Source organism: Mus musculus, chromosome 5 (genome assembly GCF_000001635.26).
Source record: "Mus musculus strain C57BL/6J chromosome 5, GRCm38.p6 C57BL/6J".
NCBI lineage: Eukaryota > Metazoa > Chordata > Mammalia > Rodentia > Muridae > Mus > Mus musculus.
The window spans coordinates 148,372,776-148,396,170 of NC_000071.6; the positions used below are offsets into that span (position 1 = coordinate 148,372,776).

The 23,395-nt window shown below is 48.4% G+C and overlaps 1 protein-coding gene across 3 annotated transcripts in view; it reads right to left on the reverse strand.

Moving 5' to 3' along the window:
• The window catches only part of Slc7a1 (solute carrier family 7 (cationic amino acid transporter, y+ system), member 1), a 72,495-nt gene that overhangs the window by 45,366 nt on the left and 3,734 nt on the right, over positions 1-23,395 (reverse strand). Inside the window, exon 1 of one of the 3 annotated variants that reach the window (NM_001301424.1) lies at positions 19,981-20,040. The exons of 1 other annotated variant lie outside the window; for it this stretch is intronic. The gene's annotated coding sequence lies outside the window, so the exon portion shown is untranslated. Of the gene's footprint in view, positions 1-19,980; positions 20,041-21,541; positions 21,682-23,395 lie in introns of those variants that run through there. One more of the 3 variants, XM_006504796.2, reaches the window with a different exon arrangement.

Consider the following 23,395-nt stretch of genomic DNA (forward strand, 5'->3'; position numbering starts at 1 on the left):
GCTGCTGCTTCCTCCTGAGCCAGAGGGCAGCCGCTTGACTTTCTTCCCTGCTTTGTATAGGATCTCTGTGAAAATAGGTGTGTGGGGGCTGGAGAGATGGCTCAGCGGTCAAGAGCACTGACTGCTCTTCCAGAGGTCCTGAGTTCAATTCCCAGCAACCACATGGTGGCTCACAGTCATCTGTAATGAGATCTGATGCCCTCTTCTGGTGTGTCTGAAGACAGCTACAGTGTAGTCATGTAAATATAAATAAATAATATTTAAAAAGGAAATAGGTGTTTGGGTATGGTTTGTGCCTAATCCTGGGTCAAAAGGGAACCCCCCACTGTGCAGGGTGTCCTAACAGGAGTATACCCCAAAATTTATAACAGCAAAAAGTAGAAACAACCCAAATGTCCCATGCTGTGGACTGTTATCCATCCATAAAAAGTAATGAGGCGCTGACCTGGGCATCAACATGAACAGGCTTGGGTAACACCTGGGCGGGTCCGTTTGTATGAAATGTCTGGAATTCAGACGGAAAGAGCGGACTGCTTGCCTGGAACTGGGGGAGTAGAGGGGGGAGGAATGGGGAGCAAACACGAGCAGGTGATGTAGGGCTGAGTAATGGAAATTGTAGAATCGCTGTGATGGGCGGATAAGCCTTGTATTCACTGGAAAACACCAAGTTTCACTCAAACTGATGAACATCACAGCACATGGGTGACATTTTAAGATGCTATTGGAAACAAAACAAAACAAAACAAAACAAAAAAAACCCTGAGAGAATGGCTATGAGCAATCCATCCCATCATAAGGGAACCGGATAATGCTCACAACAGCAGAGAACTGGAAATGCTCACAACAGCAGCCCCTCTGCCACAGACTTCAGTTCTGCTGTGAGTCTAAACTCTCACCTCCACCTCTCCAGATCAATGAGCGGACTCCTACTGCAGTGAGGTAGGCACTCATACCATGTTCACAGGGCCATTTATTACACGGAATGGCCACTCTGCTCTGAGAGAGTAAGGAACAAGAAATGAACTCTGTACATGGCAGCTTGGGCTATTCTCTTATGGTGGGAATACAAAACACAATCTCAGCTCGCAGCTTGCATAGAGAGCAATGTCAGGGCACAGAATAAGATTAAGGAAGACTAAGACATTTGCTAAATACAGCCATATACATCGTTTCTAGGCCTTCAGCTCCAACCCGAGGGCAGAGCAGGAAGCCTTCTTCTTAGGGTGTGTATGTGTGTGTGGTCCAGGACCTGAGAAAATGGGATGACTTCAGGAAGTAATTGTGAGGAAGATTTTCTTTTCCTTTCTTTTTAAAGTTTAACAGCAAAGCTCTGGAGGCAAGCCCAGCTCAGGGAGGCAAAGGCGAACTGCACAACAACAGCGTGTTCAGAATGTTCACAAATGGCATAGTCATTGGCTTTCAGCCGACAAGACACAAGCCAGGTGACTTCCTGTGATACTATGGGATGCGCATATGATACTAAGGAATGGATCCTGGCAGGTGACATTAGCCAGTCTGTGTCTGTTCCTTCCCACAGGTGTGTCTGGAACCGCCCTTAAAGACAAATGAATTTGGGATGTGTCCCGGAGCCCACAGGTCTGAATTAAGAAGCCCTTTAAGAAGGCTGTCTGTGCTGACCCTGCAATTACCACAGGAAATCAGGCAAGCATTGACAAGCCCAGGCCTCACTGTGCTTTTACAGATCAGCCAAGTAATTTGTTCTCCTGGAGCTAAATTGCTGGGTGGCTGTTACAAATCCTAAATGCAAAGAAAGGATGTGGGGTGAGCAACCCGTGAGCCACGTGCCTCACCGCTACCCCGCACACAGGACAGTCCTCCCTAAAAGGGACATTCCACGTGCCGGGCTGTTGAGGATTGTGAGAAGGGTCCCGAAAAGCTACACAAGAAATAAAGAATGTGGTGCCTGGAAGGGTGGAAACCAAGCTAATCTATCCCAAAACACAATCTCTGTCTCCCGGACAATCACCAAGGCCTCCGGAAAGGAATCTGACGACTTTTGTTATCATTTAAATATTGTTCTCAAATCTATGGATAATGCTCAAGAGATTCGTATCTAAATTCCTGGAAGTCAGACACTGAACTCACCCAATCTAGGAGCCAGATAGCTCCTCGCTGTGGGACACTGAAAGCTGAGCCTTTAGGTAGGGCTCTGGAAATTCCAATGCCTACTTTCTAATTTACTTTGGAACTTAACAATCAGTTATAAGAAAAATACTTGCTTAAGGGCATCTTGGGGGCAGAACGACAGTCAGAACACTTAGAGAATCCATGATAACCATGATCTGCTCCAGGAGTTGAACAAGAAAGAGCACCTTGGGGGCTGAAGTCATGGCTCAGTGGTTAAGAGCACACATTGTTCTTCCAGAGGGCCCAAGTTCAGTTCCCAGTTCTTGTAACTCCAGCTTTCGGAAATCTGACAACTCCATCTGGCCTCCGTGGGCACCCCTCACAGCCAGGGCATACACACACACACAGACACACACACACACACACACACACACACACACACACAGGAAAGAATAGAACCTAGTCCGTTTTTTTGTGAGACCCGAGTTAGGAAAGGTTTCGTTTTTCTAAATCATCATGAAAAAATAAATAAGGACAGAGAAAAGAGAGGAAGAGGAGGCAAAGGCAGGGCCCACCAGGACTAAAGTCTTTACGGTACACTCTGGCGCCCCTTCAGAAGCCGGCTGCTCAGGTCGGAGCCAGCCGGAGCCTCCTCCACCTGAGCAGCTAAAGTCATGGATTACAACCTGTAAATTGAAATAAACCCTTTTCTCCTAAGTCAGCATTTCCTCACAGCAACAAAGCAAACTAAGACAGTCCCCAAACCTTCATCTGAATGATGCCGGCGCTGCCCGAGGAACAGCGCCACCTACTGGGCTCGGACAACCCCAACAGCCTTCCTCCAGAAGGCCACTCCCAAATTCCACCAGACTACTAAAGGGATCCCTAGATACCTGGGCTGCCTAGCCGTTACAACCAAGTGCTATGTTAGCTAGCAAAACAAATAATTAGTTGCGTGGATGTCCCGTGTGAGTACAGGTGCCCTTGGGGAGAGAGCGAAGGTGTTGGCTGGATCTCCACCAAGGCCGGAGTTGCAGACTGTTGTATAGCATGGGATGTGGGTGCTGGGAACTCAACACAGGTCCTCTAGAAGAACAGTAATTGTTCCAAACCACGGCGCCATCTCTCCAGACCCCCCAAAAGTTGTTTTAAAAGGTGTGGGGGCACCTCCAGTTCCAGAGGATCTGACACAGCTTCAGGTCTCTCCTTGGATTCAGCACAAACGTGGTATGCAGACAGACACAGCTGCTGGCAAGATATTCAAACCCATCTAAGTGAATCTTGACATAATAATAATAAGGATTGAGTGGAAGTCAAAATCTGCGGGAATCCTCTGGGCTCCTAGGTCTCTTCCCCATTTGAAGAGGTTTCCACGCCAGAGCGTGCTCTGCATGACGTCAGCGCCGTCCTTTACCATGTCACTCACTCCTTAACTTGCGGGGGACCTGATTAACAGCCAACTTATAACGTGCTGTGATGACTGAGTAGCCCACATTACTTCTGTAGCAAAACAGTATTTTGTAGTTGAGAAGTCACTATACAAATTTAAAGCTTAAAAACTAAACTCCTGGAACTGAAGAGATGGCTCAGTGGTTAGAGCACTGGCCGCTCTTGCAGAGGACCTGGGTTCGGTTCGCAGCACCCACATGGTGGTTCACAATCATCTGTAACTCCACGTCCAGGGAATATGACGCCCTCTTCTGGCCACTGGGGGCATTGAACAAATGCGGTGGAGGCACACATGCAGGCAAACCCCCCATACACATAAAACCAAGCAACCATCATGGCACATGCCTTTAGCCAGAGGCAGGAGGACCTCTGTGAAGTTGAGGCCAGCCTGGTCCAACTTTTCATTTTAAAATATCTAAACATTCGGGTGCCCCGTCTCTACAGAGTAAAACAGAGGCCTGGTTTGTGTTCAAGAAGGCATGGCACTTGCCATCGTGAATCTCAGCTTGTCACACAAACGCATGGAACTGAGCTCAACCCCCAATCCGTAAAAGCCAATGCTGGAGAGACAGGAAGACCCAGGAGCTCACTGGTCAGGCAGCCTCATTGGGTGGAGCTGGACAGCGGTAACACACACCTTTAGTCCCCACACTGAGGAGGCAGGGACATGCCGGCCTCCCTGCTTGCAATCAGCCTGGTCTACGGTAAAGTCCCAGGCCAGCCGGGGCTATGTGGTAAGACTCTGTCTCAAGAAAATAAAAGGACAGAGAGCGGCTGAGGAAGGTGGCCAACAGTTACATTTCTACACACATGTGCACACACCTCAGATTCACACAAACCTGCAAAGTGGGCTCTGCCTACTCCACCATGAGGTCATTTTTCTGGTCTGAACTTAGGTAAAAAAAAAAAAAAATTAAAAAAAAATGCCCAACCAAGAGACTCGACTTTCCTCTGCCCAGGAGGTCTGGATGCTCAAAAGTCTCATTATTTGTTTTGCCAAAGTGTGTATAAATTTAATAGAAATGTTTGTTTTCCACATCCTGCTTTATGACTCTAAAGAAAAATGACTAAAGAATTAAAGAATCATTTCAAGGACACTTAAAAAAAACCCATCCTCTCCAACCTAATTGTATAAAGCCACTTCACTTCCTGCCTTTTAACTTATATTTCTGTTAACGGATCTTTTTTTTTTTTTTCCTGACCTTTACATGGGGCAGTCTTGCTTCAGAAACCTCTTCAAAGAAAAAGTCAAAGTGAAATGTCACCAGAAAAGATGACAGGTGGCCAACAGCCAGGAAGGCACCCACGGCTCGGCCCGGAGGCTGTGACAGGACTGGACCTAGGCTCAAGGTGGGTGGACCAGACACGGTAGCTGCCTGCAGACTCCAGAACGCGCCTAAGTCTGCCACCTGGCACCCAACCCTACTTCCGTCACACCTGTCCCAGTGAGCCAGCGTAGGTCCTGGGGTCCACACGAGAAGAGCCAGGATCCTTCACCCATGATAACTTACTAGATTTTCTTCACCAATAGAATAAGAGGTGCAAACCCCGAGAGGGAGGTCCTCTCCACAATACATGTGAGCAGTTACTGCGTGTGACGCACAGAAAGCAGAGATGAGTTACAGATTAATCCCTCAGAGCGCTAGTCTGGATGGCTGATAGGAATTCTAAATTTGGATGTAGAAACAATTATGTTTGCAGGGCATACTAGCGCATACCTTTGATCCCAGTGTTCTGGAGGCAGAGGCAGGTGAATTTTGTGAGTTCAAGACCAGCCTGGTCTATATTTCAAGTTCCAGGCCAGTCAGGAAGTACTGCGTTTTGAGCTGATGCAATACCTAAGTAAAACATGTGGTTCTGCCATCTGGACTCCTTCTACAACCCTCTTTGTTCTGGATTATAATCTAGAGATCGATGGAAAGATAGTAATAAAAGCTACCGAGGAGATCAAACACTCTAAATCCTTGACCTGGCAACCAGAGGAGGCTGCTCTCGGCACACCCAGACCATCAAGCGAAGCAAAAGACCCAAGGCAAAGGCCTGCTCCAAGATACTGGCCAACGAAATTCTCAGAGGACAAAGCTGGAAGTCCACCAAAGGCTTTTCTACTGAAATAACAGAGGTAATGCCACTGTGCTGGCTGGTTCTGTGTGTCAACTTGACACAGGCTGGAGTTATCACAGTGAAAGGAGCTTCAGTTGAGGAAATGCCTCCATGAGATCCAGCTGTGGGGCACTTCCTCAATTAGTGATCAAGCAGGGAGGGCCCCTTGTGGGTGGTGCCATCCCTGGGCTGGCAGTCCTGGGTTCTATAAGAGAGCAGGCTGAGCAAGCCAGGGGAAGCAAGCCAGTAAGTAACATCCCTCCATGGCCTCTGCATCAGCTCCTGCTTCCTGACCTGCTTGAGTTCCAGTCCTGACTTCCTTTGGTGATGAACAGCAATGTGGAAGTGTAAGCTGAATAAACCCTTTCCTCCCCAACTTGCTTCTTGGTCATGATATTTACGCAGGAATAGAAACCCTGACTAAGACAGCCACTTTGTGCCCGCCTTCCACCCCCAACAGTGACATTCACCCTGGCAGTGCTTCCAGGATGCTCCATGACCTTGACCATGGCCCATGACCTTGACCATGGTCCACACACATCCTGTGGTATCTGGAAGGTGCTGCTGAGCCTTTCCTGGAAAGACGGTACCAGGCAACAAGCTCTAAATCCCTCACTAATGTAAACACCCCACACACTGCTCAGGCACCCATGTATTTTGGATATGTCTTTCAAAACACTATTCCTCTGAATTTGAGCACCAAGAGATCTTCCAGAGGATAGGCGCTGGAGATATGGCTCAGTGGTTAAGAGCACCAACTGCTCTTCCAGAGGTCCTGAGTTCAATTCTCAGCAACCACGTGGTGGCTCACAACCATCTGTAATGGGATTTTTTTTTTAAGCATAAGTCTAAGGTAACTATGCCCTGAATGTAGCATCATTATGTTCCAAGTGTAACTAAAAAGAAAATTCCCAAATCATTCAAGTTATTCTGGGTTCTAGGTGGTAGTAAGCATACTGGGCTTTATTTAACCATCTGTTGTCAAGGAGGGGTTGGGGGAGATATGAAAAATATAGTCACCACAAATTTAACTGGGCACCTAGTATTTTAACTTGATGTATGTTGTTGGCAGCCCTGGTCTCACTCCACCTTGCGAGGCCTAGACCCTGAGCCGGCGGTGGCAGCTGCCTCCTGCAAAGGCACATTCCCCAGATCAAGAGAGCGACCAACAGCTTCCTCTTTTAACTGGTGGGGCTGAAGGGAGGCGCTACACACGTGGCAGAGGAGCCTACTTCAGCGAATCAGCCAAGGAAGGAATAGCCAATCACACAAATTATTTCAGAAACACAAAGGAGGGTGGGGGCAAAGCAAAGGAGGGTGGATCAAAAAGAGGAACTAGGAAAGGTTGCCACCAAGCATTGGCTGCGTGTTTAAAGGGATGAAAGTCATTGCCACAATGTGTCACTCCCGAGAGCTCACTTGGTCTACGGAAATGGGGTGCACACCAACTGCTTGTGTTATCACAGTTATCCACAGAACCCCGAGAAGGACGTATGGCCACCAGGGGCAGACACTTGCTAGCTAAGAGCGTCACCTTGGGGCACTGTATCGCTGACTTTCCTCATCACTGACAAAAATCCCCTAATGGAAGCAATTTAAGGATGAATGGCTTTTTGGCACATGACTTGGGGGGTGCAGTTCATCATAGTGGGGAAGCCATGGTGGCAAGAATGGAAGGTGAGGGTCAGAGTCCATAGTCGGGAGGCAAAGAGCATTTTAATTGTATTTTATGTGTTTTGCCTGAGTATGTCCGGGCACCCTGTGCATGCAATGCCTGTGGAGGCCAGCAGAGGGCGTTGGACCACCTGGAACTGGAGTTACAGACCTTTATGAACTGCCGTGTAAGAGCTGGGAATTGAACCCAGGTCCTCTGCAAGAGCAACCAGTGCTACTTTTTTTTTTTTTTTTTTTGTGGTTTTTCGAGACAGTGTTTCTCTGTGTGTAGCTCTGGCTGTCCTGGAACTCAAGTTTGAAGACCAGGCTGGCCTCGAACCCACGGATATCCACCTGCCTCTGCCTCCTGAGTGCATGCATCGCCACCTAGCCACAAACAGTGTCCTTAATCTCAGAGCTACCTCGTCCTTTCTTTCCCATTTATTCAGTCAGGACCCCAGGTCACAGAATGCTGCCACCCACATCTAGGGTGAGTCTTCCCCCTTTTTTTTTCCCCATTTTTTATTAGGTATTTAGCTCATTTACATTTCCAATGCTATACCAAAAGTCCCCCATACCCACCCACCCCCACTCCCCTACCCACCCACTCCCCCTTTTTGGCCCTGGCGTTCCCCTGTACTGGGGCATATAAAGTTTAAACCTTCCCAGAAATAAATGCCCTGCGCGAGTACACATCTCTTAGGTGTCGAGGTCCAGTCAAGCTGGTGGTGACCAACAGTCACAGACTCTTAACCAACACCTGCTGCCGTAATGAATACAGGAACAGATGCTTAAGAGCAGAGGTCTAGAAACCCGACACCTGACAAACTATAAGTTACCACCTCCAAGGACTCCTGGAAGAATTACGTTCTTGCTAAGGTTTATCTGCAGTACAAACCCCGAGTGCCTATAAATAAAAAAACCAAACAAACAGAACTCCTGCTCACCATACCTGAGTAAGATCCTCGGAGATAAAGGAAGAGCAAAGCAGGCAGCCAGCCCCATCCTCCCATCCCCCACCCCCACCCAAGCTGGTCATAGTTGCCTCCTCTTCCTTAAAGAAGAGGCGCAATGGTTTTTAAGTTGGGGCAGCAGGCGTGTCCAACCAAGTAAACATCAAAGGACACTTCAATTTTTCTTTGTATTTATGTTTTTATTCAGCCCACGCCAAGATCTCTTGATCTTCCGTTGGAAGGATTCCCAGCAACGCCTCATTGAGACAGTGATGTGCCGAAGGAGCTTGGGCCCAGGGGAAAGGAGGAAGGGGAGAAAGGAGGGGGGCAGTTAGAGGAGGAGGGAGTTTTAAGTGAGATAATGCTTTATACCGTGATCAAGCCCCAGAGTATTTTCCATTTGTTTTGCTTTCTTTCTTCTCTTGGGACAACGTCTCAGAGTACAGCCCTGACAACTCACTATGTAGACCAGGCTAGCCTTGAACTCACAGAAATATGGCTCCTCCAAAAGTGCTGGGATTAAAGGTGTGTTCCACCTCTCAATTTATATATAAATAGATAGATAGATAGATAGATAGATAGAGACATCTTTAGCTCGCCAGCATTGGAGAGGCAGAGAGGCAGACAGATCTCTGTGAGTTCAAAGCCAGTCTGATCTACACAGCAAGTTCCAAGACAGCCAGAGCTACACAATAGAGAGACCCCTGTCTCAAAAAGACAAAAGAAAAGACACCTTTGCGTGTTTCTTTTTTTTAAGATTTATTTATTTATTTTATGTATGTGAGTATACTGTAGCTGTACAGATGGTTGTGAGCCTTCAGGTGGTTGCTGGGAATTGAATTTTTAGGACCTCTCTGCTCACTCCGGAGTCGGCCCAGCTCACTCTGGTCACCTCTGCTTGCATAGTCCTTGCTCGCTCCAGCCCGAAGATTCATCCATTATTATACTTAAGTACACTGTAGCTATCTTCAGACACACCAGAAGAGGGCATCAGATCCCATTACAGATGGTTGTGAGCCACCATGTGATTGCTGGGACTTGAACTCAGGACCTTTGAAAGAGCAGTCAGTGCTCTTACCCGCTGAGCCATCTCACCAACCCCTGCATGTTTCCTTACTATGAACTGTGTAGTCTCCTAAAGAATTTAGAATATAGGAACAAACAGAGCTGAGGACGATGAAGCAAAGATTTGGCAAACACCAGCTGGCACAAAACTAACCAGCCACAATCTGCGTCCTACGTTCTCGGGTGTCTGTGACAGCTGTGTCGGGCTGGACAGGTGAGTCTCCATGCAGACTAATGAGCGAGGTTTTCATACGGTGGCCTGGAAAGCTGACATCCCAAATGCATCTCTATGCTCACAGTCAGGAGCTGCCCGCCACCTCTCTCCTCCCAGCCTATACCTACACGCCTACGCTGTGAGGCTGGAGGGAGGGTCCCATGTCTATTAATAATTTTCACCGGCTATTAAAGCTTAGCTTACACTGTGCTCCCATGAATGCACCTGGACTTGCAGGACACAGCTTTCTGCAGGTGAAGACGAGACATTTTCTAACAGTGAGGACCTCGTTAACGCAAGCAGCACGCTCTCCAAACTGGGGACTGTCACTTGTCCTCTGTCACTGCTTCTCAGGGCCGCAGATTCGCCCCTTGTCTCTGACACCAGGGTTGACACTGGGAGCAGATGTTCTGAAGGCCCGTTTGTCGCCCCTTTAAATAGATAGGCCTGTCTCTGCCCTAGCAGGGTAACCTAGGAGAGGGAAGAGCGCCTGGAAGGCTTTCAAAACAACCAAAGCACCATTCAAACTGAAATAGAGGTGATGGAAAGATGGCACAGCCATTAAGAGCACTGGTTGCCCTTCCAGAGGACTCGGGTTCAATTCTCAGCATCCACACTGTGGCTCACAGTCATCTGTAACTCCAGGTCCAGAGGATCTGATGCCCGCCTCTGACTTCTGAGGGCACCAAGCATGAACTTGTTATGTGTGTGCCCAAGAGCGCATGTGTACACACACTCCTACAAAACACTTGCACATAAAATGAATTTTAAAAGTATTTTTTAAAAAGATACTTTTTAAAAGGGATGAGAAACAGGAGAGAGGAGGTCATAGCCTGTCTGTCCGTCAAGTTGCTAAACACACAGCACTGGGCTAAGAACTGGAAAGCAATCCCTGTAGTGGGTTGGCCTAATGCTACTTGTACTCTACTGCTAATCTGGGGTCCCCAAGACTGTTGCCCCAGAGACCAGAGAGTCCACACGGAGATATTGAGTAACCCTGCCCCCGGTTAACCATGATTGGTGAATAAAGATGCCAACAGCCAATAGCTGGGCAGAAGAGACATAGGTGGGGTTAAGGTTGGGCATAGAGGGTAGGCAGTCACCCAGCCATTGTGCTGCATAAGACATATTTAAAAATATAAAGGCTGTGTGTCTCTCATCCAGGTATATAAATGGCCAAAGGCTGGTAGAAACCCCATGATGGGATTTTAAATTTTTTTTTTTTACTATAAATCCTCTCTGTAATTAGGACCCCAAAGATGGTGTGAGAGGTCAAGAAGCAAACCCCTGTGCTCTATCTACATCAAGGCCAAAGCTGGAACTCTGTCACTCTGACGCCAGAACCCCATGTCCCCTTACGTCCTCCTCACCAGGTAGCTCCAAGTCAAAGGTGACCTCACACCTTCCTGTTGGCTGGTCACACCGCTGCTCTTTGAATCACCCTCGATTTAAGCATCGGCATGAAAGATCACAAGACTATCCAACCAGAGTACACGGTCGGGTAACTGTCTCCATATATAAACATGAGCAAACAAACAAATAAACATGAATAAAAGTCTCCATAGGAGGTGTGACGTGTCTAACTGCATGGTGTATGGACAGCCAGGTGGGCTGAAGGTTCCTTGGTCCTGCGGCTCAGGGGTCACCTTCCCTCCAGCGGACTTGGCTCTGGGCTGAGCCTCAGGCTTCTTGTCTGCAACTGCATCTGAGGGTTCTGGCTGGAATCCAGGCCCTTCTGTACTTCCTCCCGTCAGGGTCAAGGCACCATTTCTACAGGCTTCCATCGTGGGAACCAGAGTACCTTTCTGGAGGAACCTCTGGAACGGTGACACCAACTGCAGCCTAGGGATGTCCCTTAAGGCATGACTCTGCAGCGTCTCATGGGAGAAGGAAATACTCTATAGAGTACGGATTTTCCCAGGGGGCATCTCTAAATCAGACAACAGCTGGGACCCGAGCATACCCAGTTCCTCCCTGCCGACACCCGCCATGCAGCCTGCGTGTGGGGAGCCAAGACCATCAGAAATACTACCCCAGGGAAATGAAGTCTACTCCAGCCAAGCATCCTGCCTTGGGAGAGGCTCACAAAGCAACCTTTGTGAGCAGGCGGGTCTCATGACAGCCTTGTCCAAAGACTCCTGACAAACTTCAAAATACCTTGGCCCTTGCGGGCCAGAGATCTGCCAATCATCAGGGCCACTCCCACTTTCCTTCCCACAAAATCAGTCATGCAAAGTCTTATTTTGCTTTTTTTTTTTTTTAAATTTATTTCAAAGCACGGTCCGGCCTGATAGGAACGCTGGCTTCTGCAGCTCCTTGGGACTCCGTGGCTCGCCTCACTGGAGGCTGTGACTCTCTGAAACCCTGCTCACATCTCTGACCCTTGGTGCAGCCAGCCTTCCTGGGCACACACCCTGCCATCCCCACACAAAAGAAAAAGGCTTCTTTGGAGCCAGCAACCTAGAACTTTCGTCCTTCTATACTGCCGTCCTTATCGGATTTCTGTCCAGGGAGCAGATATTGAAGACATCTGAACATGGACTGCTCTAAAGCCTTATTTCTGCAAATCTGGCTCTCTGCCACACCCTGTCCTGCTGTGAACCCTGTGAACCAGGGACATGCTTCAAGGGCAAGGTGTGTCGAGGGGGGCAGGGGGGCACTTCAGAGCCCACTGCTCAATCCAAGGGCCAAAGGATATATGCTGTTTTGATACCCACACCACAGTGTAGACAGGGATGCCTGTCTTAACCAGATCACACCTGCTCAGGCAAATTGAAAAGGATCCTGAGGAAACACGGGAATGAGTGAGCGCTCGCTCGCTTGCTCGCTTGCACTCTGCTTCCCGGCTATGCACACTGCTTGCCAGCCAGCCAGCCGACCTGGTGTCCAGCAAAAGCGAGGTGAAGCAGGTGCAGAGGTGAATCGGGAACGACATACGGGGCACAGGGAGTCAACAGTAGGCATCCCAGGCAGGTTTCCATCCTTTGTTCCCTGAGGCAGACCAGGGCTGGACAGTGAGCCTTCTTCCCTGCCCTTTCTAGAGTCCTCTCCATCTTAGTTCCAGAGTCCTGTCTAGATCCAGCCCACCTCTCTGCTCGTCCTGTCTTGCAGACAAGAACCTCCCCTCGGCTCTTCACACGCTGCCCTTTGCTTAAGTCTGCTATGGCAAGCCTGCAACTCAGGAGCGCAGGAAATGCGAAGAACACAGTGGAGAGCTAACCCAAATACACGGCTCCCTCAGAGACGGTTTTTCCAGATCTCTTCTAGAGCCTCTCGGCTGGCCTTGGCTACTGTTCATTGCCCAGATGCTATCCCCCTAAATCCAAACAGGGTGTGTTTGCACCGGCAAAAATATATATTTAAAAAATCCTTTCATTTCCCTTCAATGGGAACTGTATATATTTGTCATGTATGGTTAGCTAAAAACCTTTTGAAAAATAAACCCAGGCTTCCTCCCCAGTGAGATATCTGGGGACCTCGACTTCTCATGGCCTACCCCGACATTCCAATCTCCCCCCAGAGACACCCCACACAACAGGACATGGCTGCCACCAGCCTGACACCAGGAAGTGCCTGGCCCTGCCGTGACTGGATAAGCATCCAATGGTGTCTGGTTAGGCGTGGAATGCTGGGCCCATAGCTTCTCACTCAATCTTTCCACAACTGGGATAAAGAGATTGCTCTAACTGGCAGAACCACTTCTGGACTATATTAATTTGAGGAGCATAGATCTGGTGGACCACGTGGAGATGGATGGTGGAGCCCATTTTGCCCCTTACAGTCATGCCGCTGGTCATTTCTGAACCGAAACAGGCAGGGGACGGACGGTTTCTAGAGAGCCACCTCTGTCATAGTCCTCACCCCAGACATCCTGTCTCTCCCCACCACACAGGGTCATCACTGTTCTTGTCTGATACACGATTTCTCAGTCTCACCTAACTGCACAGTGCTCTTTGGTGGTTCCATAGTCACGAACTGTCACCATTTCCTGATCAGAGCTGGAAATTCTCACAAAAGGAACGCTCATGGCGAGCCCTTCCAAATCCCAGAGCAGAGACGCTGGCCCAGTGTCTGCACTGAGAGACAGCCAAGTCTTAGGTAGACACACACTGAGTCTACCTATCCTGCAGGGGAGGGTGGGATGAATCACCAGCAGGAATGGCTTCTGTGTGGGTAGCAGGGGACCCTTCCTGGATTTTTGGGTTCGAAGGCCGGCCGTTTCAAGGCACATGAGAGCCCAGGATGCCCACACTTGAAACAGTCCCATCCCTTGAGAAATACTGCTAACAGGCGGCACGCACCATCTGTCACGGAATCTTCTTATACCTCTCTCTGTCTTGCTTGATCCTCTGTTAACATGACACAAGCTAGAGTCTTCTGGGAAGAGAGCCTCAACTGAGAGAATGACTGCATCCATTAGACTGGCCTGTAGGGGGCGCTGCCTTGATTAATGAAAACTATAAAAGAACCCACCTCTACGTAGGCGATGTCACTCCTGGGCAAGTGGTCTTGGGATGTCAGACAAAGTAACTGAGCAAGCTGGTGAGTAGTGTTCCTTCACAGTCTACTTCTACTCCTGCCTCCAGGTTCCTGCCTGAACTCCTGCCCTGCCTTCGCTTCCAGACGGACTATAATTAAGCTGATATAAACCCTTACTCCCCCAAGTCGCTTTTTGGTCCTGGTCTTTATCAGAGCAGTAGAAACCATATAAAGACACCCCCCCTGGTCACATATGAATACTTTCACCTGGCTGTGACCCATCAGGACATACCACCTCTTTTCATCCTCTGAAAGGGGTGAGTGTTCTTAGCATGGCTGTAGACTTGCTGGCATAATGCGTTGTCAGCCATAATGCCTCTGGAGGCAAATGAAGGCTTTGCATATTTCCAGTGACCACATCACGTGAGATGACTATAAACAACCCCTAAGTCCTGGAAAGAGGGACCATAAACCAACCTCGTTTCTCTCAAAACAATCAATGATTGGACACCCCCCCCCCCAAAGCCAACACACAGGACAAAATTTACAAACTACCCAGGGGGAACAGGGCAAGCTAAGTCTTCTCACTCTGCCGCCCATCCAAACCACGGCCACCACCCAGGGCCGTTCATCTCATCTGCAGAGGTGATCACACGTCCCAGACTGGAGGTGGGGGGTGTGAATGACATCTGCTTTACCGATGATTGGTTTTTGGCTTTATAAATGACCATTTTCTATGTCTTTAAAGGAATCCTGGTGACAAGCATAGGAATTAATGAATTTGTGAGACACAGCCAGGTGTGGTGGCACACACCTTTAGTCCTGGCATTCAGGAGGCAGAGGCTGGTAGAGCTCTGAGTTTGAGGCCAGCCTGGTCTAAAGAGTTAGCTCCAGGACTGCCCAGTCTACACAGAGAAACCCTATCTTGAAAAATAAAATAAGGGAGGGGGAGGGAGAGAGAAAGGCGTAAGACAGCCATTGTGGTACATAACTTTAATCCTAGCTCATAAGAGGCAGAGACAGGTGGACCTCTGTGAGTTCAAGGGCAGACTGGTCTACAAAGTGAGTTCTAACCCAACCTGCTTTATTGTTTTTCCTTTTGTTTGTTTTAATCATGTGGTGCCAGAGGGATGGCTCTGTAGTTAAGAACACAGGCCATTCTTGCCCCGAAGGACCAGGGTTCAGTTTCCAGCACCCAGGCCAGGCAGCTCCAGCTCACAACCACCTGCAGCCTGATGCCCTCTACTGGCTTCTGAGGGTAATGCACCCACATCCACGTACCCACCCACACAGGCACATTTAAAAAGATGAAAGTAAACTTAAGGAAAAAAAAAAAGAAAAATCATATAATACCTTCCATCTGATAATACCCCACCCCTACTGTGTTATCCCCTCCTTTTCTATGAGGAGGTAAAAGAAAACCATTTTAATGAGGGGATCCTGTCTACTGGGGACACCGCACAGTGAGCAGCGAGACCCCTGGGGAAGCGGCAGAGGGCCGTGATGTGGCTCTGGGAGAAGTGGAATGAAGAGCGACATCACAGCAGCCTTTCTCACATTCAGTTCCCCTCTGCCACATCCTGCACCAGCCAGACAGCTTTGAACTCGATAACAGGCAAACACAGCCAAGGTTTAGTCTGCCGCGTTGGAGTCAAATCCTTCCTCTTGGCAGGGTTTCAACACCCCTGGGGAGGTAGTGGTGGGTGGGACCCATGTTTAAACACCCCTTCCCTCGCCACCCTTCCTGAGACCTTAAAACTCAAGCGTACGCAAACTGCAAGGAGATCTAACCATTCAAGCATACTCCAGAAATTCTAAGTGGCACCCTGGCTTAAGGCCCTCTGAGCAGGGGACCTTGGCACTCGGTAGCCCATGCCAGCTCTGACAGTGCCGAGTCCACCACCCTAATCCCTCTCCAAGTTTGGTTCATCTTCCCCGTGCCTGTTCTTAAGGAGAAAGCTGACATCGCCTCTGCAGTGGAGAATTTCCTGGTGAAGAGGGAGCAAGCCTCGGCCCATCTCTTCTGTTCAGTCTTCTGGAAACTTCTCTATGCATGATAACCCACCCCTAGGCTTTTATCAGCAAAGCTAGAACACATATATGCGGCATCTGGGAATGGATTCCTGGAGATTAAAGTTTTAACTCTGTGTACTCTCTCAACAACGGAGGACGGCTTGTCTTTACTGAGCCTCCCCCAGACCCTACACTTTGGATTTGTGACTTCAAAAGTAGAAACCAAGGCAGAGTTGTAGCTGGTCAGGCCATACAGATTTCCGGCAATGAGGAAGGCCGCTTGCCCCTCAGCTAAATCAGCCCTCCTTCAGTGGCTAAGTTCTTGCATCTCCTATATATTTCTGTCTGTCGCCTCCTGCCCGCCAGGGCCTTAGCTATCATTTTGGCTACGCTGCCAGGAGCCCCACCTCTGCAGAAGTTCTGTCCCATCTGCACATCAGCTGAGAATAGATAACCACCCGGAATAGAAATGACTGCACAGCCCAGGCTAGGAGCCTCCAGTCAGTGAGGGTGAGGCGAGCAAGCCTCCAGTTCAGTGAAAAGGTCTCCTTTGAAGCTTTTACTCTGTGCCAGTGAGCTTCTCACTCCAGAGCTCCTGCAATCATCCAGGATCCAGCACCTTCTAGGGGGCTTGCTCCTCCAAGTGTTCATAAAAACTGGTTAGAAATGCAAACTTGCAGACCCACCCATGACATCCGGAATGGGATGATGTTCACAAGGTCCCCAGGGAAGGGTTTGTGTGTTCACACAGATGCCTGCATGGCCAAAGATACTCAGAACGGGACTTCCCAGATACAAAAGGTTCAAGCACTTTATGCAAAATTCTTAGTCCATGTTTGTAGACTTCTTCCCTTTTTATTGCTGGCCCCCGTTGGCACAGTGAGCCATCCAATCGCTCTGTATGTCCCTGTTCGCATTCTTTTTAGATAGAGGAAAATCAGCAGAAATACTGAAGGAGCGAACCATGTGGTCTTGACGGTGGAAACGCTTCCATGATGTTCCTTACACTTCTATAAAGTCTGTCTTGTCCCTGGGCACTCATGTTCACTAGCACACTGCTGTACCTGTAGGCATAGGCTCTTCCTGGGGACTTGAGCCAGCAGGGATGAAACTGTCCATGTGCTGCTGTAGGCAAGGGTTCATGACATACCCACAGCAAAGTCACATAGTCTCTGCTAGAAGGGACATGCTAAAATGCTGGACCCTGGGTCCGTACTCCTCCAATGTGGCTGTGCAGAGGATCTGTCCACCACTGTTCAGTTCCCAGGGCTTCTCAGAATAAAATGCCACGTCCTCGTCATCTCTGGACACCTGGCTGGATAAAGGAGGGCTCACAGAAGTCTGAAGACCCTCCCCGAACACTCTCACTAACTCGGAGGCTGCTCAGAGTAACTCTAGATGTCTCCCCGGAAGACATTCACTACAGGACAGAAAGGGACAATGCCGGAGCTTGGAAAGGGGATTGTATGGAGTGTTGCACCCCCTAACACCGTCCCCTACTTAAATCATCTGGAAAAGGCAAGGTACTAACTACACTTTGCTGGCTAGAACAAACCCAAAAAAGGTGTTAGCAATTAGGCATGAAGCCACTACAGACAAATTCGACACGGACTTTGTAAAATTCCGATTTCATCACATTCTGATGCCAATGAGGCATCCTTTCCTTCCAGCTCAACACAATTATTCAAAGGATCCACCAGGTCTCTTGCTTAGGACCTCTCAAGATGGCCCTTTTGGGGGAAAGCAAAAAAGAAGAGTCTGCTAGCAAAAGTTTATTCAACAAAACCAAACACGATGCTAAGACTTTGAGGTCATGGCTGGTGAGATGGCTCAGGGGATGAAGGTGCTTGCTGCCAAGCCTGCTGACCTGAGTTCAAGGTCCAGTACCCACATAGCAGGAGAGAACCAACTCCAGAAAGTTGTCTTCTGACCTCCATAGGAATGTTATGTGTGAGTGCTTTCCTACATACTAAATAAATGTTAAAAAAAATGAGTGTGTATTTTAATTTGAGGTAATAGATATATGGAAAAGTGTTCTAATTTATATATTATCCTATATATATATATATATATGTGTGTGTGTGTGTGTGTGTGTGTGTGTGTGTGTGTGTGTATGCATATATATGTGTATATATATATACATATACATATATATATATACATATACATATATATATATATATATATATATAGAGAGAGAGAGAGAGAGAGAGAAGGAACCATGCAAACACACACAACGACAACAACAACAAATCCCTGACTTTCTTTTCAAGGCCCACAGTGTTGGCAATACTTAGAACGTCCACACACCGCCCTTAGGACACTGTAAATTAACTACATTGAATTCCTACCAAAACGACATTTCTTGAGAAACAAGTTTCTGCTTTAAGCCTCCAATGAACAAGGACAGATAATTGTACATTGTTTCAATAAACTGGGCTAGTCTATGTGCCTTCTTAGAGACAACGGATTCCACCAGTTAGGATTATTTTAAGAATGGTGTATGCAGACAAGGTATTTATTTGCTAAGTAAGGCGCAAGGAAAACTTTAACCCTTTAAGTAAGAACATGGCTGCCGCTGCTAATGTTAGTTAGCAGGTTTTTTGGTTTTTTTTTTTTTTCCTGTATTCCGATTTCAAGCCGTCAGACTCCACAACTTCACATTTATCTTTCTGTGAGCAACTTTTCCCAGTTCCTCTCACAGTCCTTAACTCTGAAAGACAAGGTCTCTAACCTTTCAGATGGGGCTCTTCCTCAAATCCCACTGAAGGAAATGAACCCAAGAACAACTCGAAGCACCGTAGTGAATAAACACACATCCACTTCTAGGAAACACACACCCTTAGTGCACACCGTGGGAAGAGCTGAAGAAAAGACCCACAGACTTTATAGCCAATCTATTTATGAGTCAGTGTGTCCCTGTGTGGACTTGGTCCCAAGTAAGTTTAATTCTTACTTCAATTTGTAGTCAAAGAAGCTTGAAGACTCTGTCTGGTGCATGGGTACGATCAGACCAGAGAAAAATTCTCTGAGGCCAGCCTTCTAGAAGGTCACACCCACTGCAGACCTGCACCATCAGGCAAAGGGATAGAGTGGCTAACAGGATGAAGGGGATGGCACTGGGCGCCTTCCCTGACCAAGGGACATACACCTCAGAGCCAGCAGATGCTGCAGGTAGACAAAGGTCCCTCTCAGAAAACTATTCACTCGGAACGTGGCCAGAGGGTCTTGCTAAAACCGGTGCTCAGAGGTGACAAATGGAGGGCAGGTCAAGTTCTCCACTGAGGTGGGTAGTTGCTAGGAGAACCCAGCTGCTGCTTGACCCTTTCTGACAACAATGAGCAAATCTAGCGAAAACTCAAACATCCTATAACACTAACTGGGAAAGCTGAACCACCCACACCTGTGCAATGGGTGTGTGTGCAACGAAGAACAAAACAGTCCCCATTCTGAGAGGCCAGGGCAGGATCACTGAGAAATTAAAATTAATTTATGGCCGCGCCCACCTGCCAGAGCATTACCATTCACCTCAGAGACATGGTTCCTTTAAACATATTCTACCGTTTACGTAAACATTCAGTAAGTATTTGTTGAACAGTATTTTAGGGTCTATAAGCAGCAAACAGAACAGTGTTTATTTATATTGCTATTGAGAGCCTAGAGCCTCTCACATGCTAATGAGCACATGTCCTAACCACTGGGAGCCACTCCCACCCAGATCCTAAAATCTAATTTTAGCATCTTTTTCTTTTTCTGTGCAATATATCCAGATTTTTTCACCTTTAACGTTAAACATTTCCCCTAATATCAAATATTCTTGGAAAACACCATTTCTAGTCTAACTTGAAGCTATCGTAATTTACCAGTAGACATTGTCAGGAACATGCTAGAGACACAGTCCAATGTATTAGTAGACCTAGACCCAGGATCCTAAGGAAAAAGGGAAAATGGAGTCTTACCAACCTTAGAGATCCACAATGAGCCCTTCCACAGTGACAGTCACACACACGCAGGATGGCGCCCAGGTCTAATTTGTGAATCTACCTTTATAAGCCCCACTCCCTCTTTGATCGAAGGGAACATTGTCCGCACAGAACAATACGTTTTTGGTTGCAATTTCCCTTCTTTTCAGGAAAGGAAATGTTTGCGCTTCAAAGGGCTTCTTTGAAGAGTGGCCCTCTGGTGCTGGCCCGGCCAGGTTAGAGTTACTGGGCTCAGCAGGGTACCCCAACTCTGGATGGCTGCCCACTAGAGTCACTGTCAAGGCCAGCTCCTTCAAGGAGAGGGTCTGAGGCTGGAGAAGAACAAACAAACACATGGAAAAATACTAGAAGCTTTTGATCATGACCTTCAGAGGTCGATTCACACACAGCTGTGGGCTTACATCTGGGGAAACTGAGGTACAAACAAATTTCAGACAATAGAAAAAAAAAAGGCATTATTCCAGAATCCTCCTTCTAGGTCAGGACACCGGGATGCTCACCCAGCACGAATCAACAGTAAGACTCACACTTCAGGATGGCCAAACGTTTTGAAACTGTTTGCTGACTGAGTCTGCGTAGCAGTCACCAACCTTTGGAACTTCGGTTTAGAACTGTGTCTATTACTGCTTGGGGGATGGAGGTGGGGGACATCTAAAAGATGCAAGGGGGCCACTCAAAGGCAACTCTAAATGCCGTATGAAACAGCCAAGATATATAACCAGCAAAAGGCCAAGGCCATGGCCCCCAGCCAAGCGGCATGCAGCATCCTTAACTCTTGCTAGCTCTAGAAAGCAAGGGTTTCTTCAGTGCTGAAGAGAGAGGGCTCGCAACACCACAGGTCTCAGATACATTCTAGACACTCATTAGACATCCCCTGCCCCGAGGATACATACGGATGACACATGCACCATCAAAGGTGGTGAAGGCTGCCCACACAGGTGGGCAGCCACCCAAGGGGTGGGCGAAGTCATAAAAGATAGCCTGAAGACTGGGCCACACGCGACTTCTTCGTGTGAGGATGCTGGGAAACAGGTCTGGGTGGTCAGGTGAGCCGGGGCTGAAGAGCCTCTCAGAGTTCCCTTCTTACAAGCCTTCCTCTTGGTGTAACTGCCAAGCCTTTGCATGGGAATTGCCACCTGGCTCACTTTACTACAGAGGAACATTCGTACTTAGAGAAACATGTTTTAAAAGGGCCTAGAGGTAGCACATTCAATAGGAGCTTTTACCTTGAGCTCTCCAGAAGGGTTTTAGACAGCTCTAGGGGATGCTGGGTAGAAAACCCAGAGCTGCATGTGGTCTCTAGGCCAGGTACTAACAGGTCTGCAGTAACGCCATCCTGATTTGGGTATTATACCGTTAGGCTGAGGTGTGACTCCTTAACAGAGTGTTGACGTAGTCTGCCTGAGACCCTTAGCTCAACCCCAGAAAAAAAAAAAAAAGTCAAAATCAAGCAAACCTGAAACAAAGATAGCAAGCCAACGGTGCAGAAGAGGCCATATTTGTTGTGGGAACTACATTTGAATAACAAGGAGTAAATGTACCTGTGGGCACCTCAGACGGCTGAGCACGGATGGAGGAAAGAAGTCAGGGAAACCCAACCCACGGGAGGGCTGAAGCAAAGACAGCCTAGGCACTCCCGCAACTCTTACAACATTAAATTCCAAGGGTTCCTCCAAAAAACCTGAAAGAAACATGGAGAAAAGTGGGGACCGCATCTTTCTGACTCTCCCGAACAGTACTCCTTCCCAGAAGCCCCAAGGGTACCCAGTTTCCCTGGCTCCATCCCTCCCAGGAAGGACGGGCATGCTGTGACCCTAAGAGTTGCTCGCTCGGAGGGTCAAGAAGGTTTCTGCAAGCCCTGGCCACCAGCTCCTGTTCCAGGCTTTCTGGGGGCATCAAAGGCCTCAAAGGAAGGGGACACTTCCCATGTCACCACATGATAGAAGGCAGCAAAGGAAGACCAGGAGCAGGGGTGGGGTCAGGATCACAGTTGTCACTGGCCTCTGATCCCAGGGACCCCCTGCAGAGACACGATGTGGGACAGAGCACACATGTACCCCTGGGTTTGGAGCAGGTGTCCATCCAGACACTGGTGACATGAAAGAATGCTCAGCTACTGACCTAGGAAGCTTGTGGTCCAGTCTCTGCCACTCATGTCAACTCTAGGGGCCCCAGCCCCTGCATAGCTGCCTCGGAAACCCCAGCTCCAGCTGTGCCAGGAAGACTGCAGTCCCAGGCTGGTGAGAGACTGGAGCAGGTCAAGGCAGGAAGTATGCAGCTTGGTGGTGGGATGGCCCCCTGAACACTACTCCATGTACTTCAAAACAGAAGGTCCTGGGCTGGAGAGATGGCTCAGCGGTTAAGGGCACTCACTGTCTGCTCTTCCAGAGGTCCTGAGTTCAATTCCCAGCAACCACATGGTGGCTCACAACCATCTGCAATGGGATCTGGTACCCTCTACTGATGTGCAGACATACATGCAGACAGAACATTGTTTGAGACCAGCCTGGTCTACAGCATGAGTTCCAGGACAGCCAGGGTTACACAGAGAAACCCTGTCCAAGGGAGCAGTGTGTGTGTGTGTGGGGGGGGGGGATCCATGTTCTAAAAGGAGGATGCCTACACCTTGACCTGGTGTATTAGTCAGGGTTCTCTAGGGTCACAGAACTTATGGAATGTCTCCATATATTAAGGGAAATTATTGGAATGACTTACAGTCTGTAGTCCAACTAACCCAACAATGGGCAGCTGTGAATAGAAAATCCAAGAATCTAGAAGTTGATCAGACTCAGGAGGCTGGGTGTGCCAGCTGGGCTTCTGGCTAAGCTGGAGTCCTGAAGAAGTGGGTTCCAAAAGACGTGCTGGCAAGTAAGTGCAAGCAGGCAAAGACTGAATCTTCCTTCTTCCACTGTCCTTATGTAGGCCTCCAGCAGAAGGTGTGCACTGCTGTGTTTGAACATAAGCTTGACTTGAAACTTGCTCTGAACCCAGGCTGGCCTTGAACTCAAGAGATCTGCCTGCCTCTGTCTCCTGAGATTAAAAGTGAGCACCACCTTTGCTTGGGTCTAAGCTTTTCATGACCACTATGCCTCAAAACCCACAAAGGATCAAAAGTGTGCGTTACTTCATGTCAAGTTCCAGGTCAGAAGCTGGTGTCTTCCAGATGCAAGATCTAGATCACAGGTGTGCCCTCCATTTCTGGATTGTAGTTCATTCCAGATGTAGTCAAGTTGATAACCAGAACTAGCCATCACACCTGGGATCTCATGCTGCTGGCTCAAGGTCCAGAGAACCCTAAGGCATTAGGACTCTAAGTTCAGAGTGTCCCCAACCCACAGGGCAACCTCAACACCAGACTAACACCTGGAGGAGAAAGTGATCCCAGCTTTGGGTTG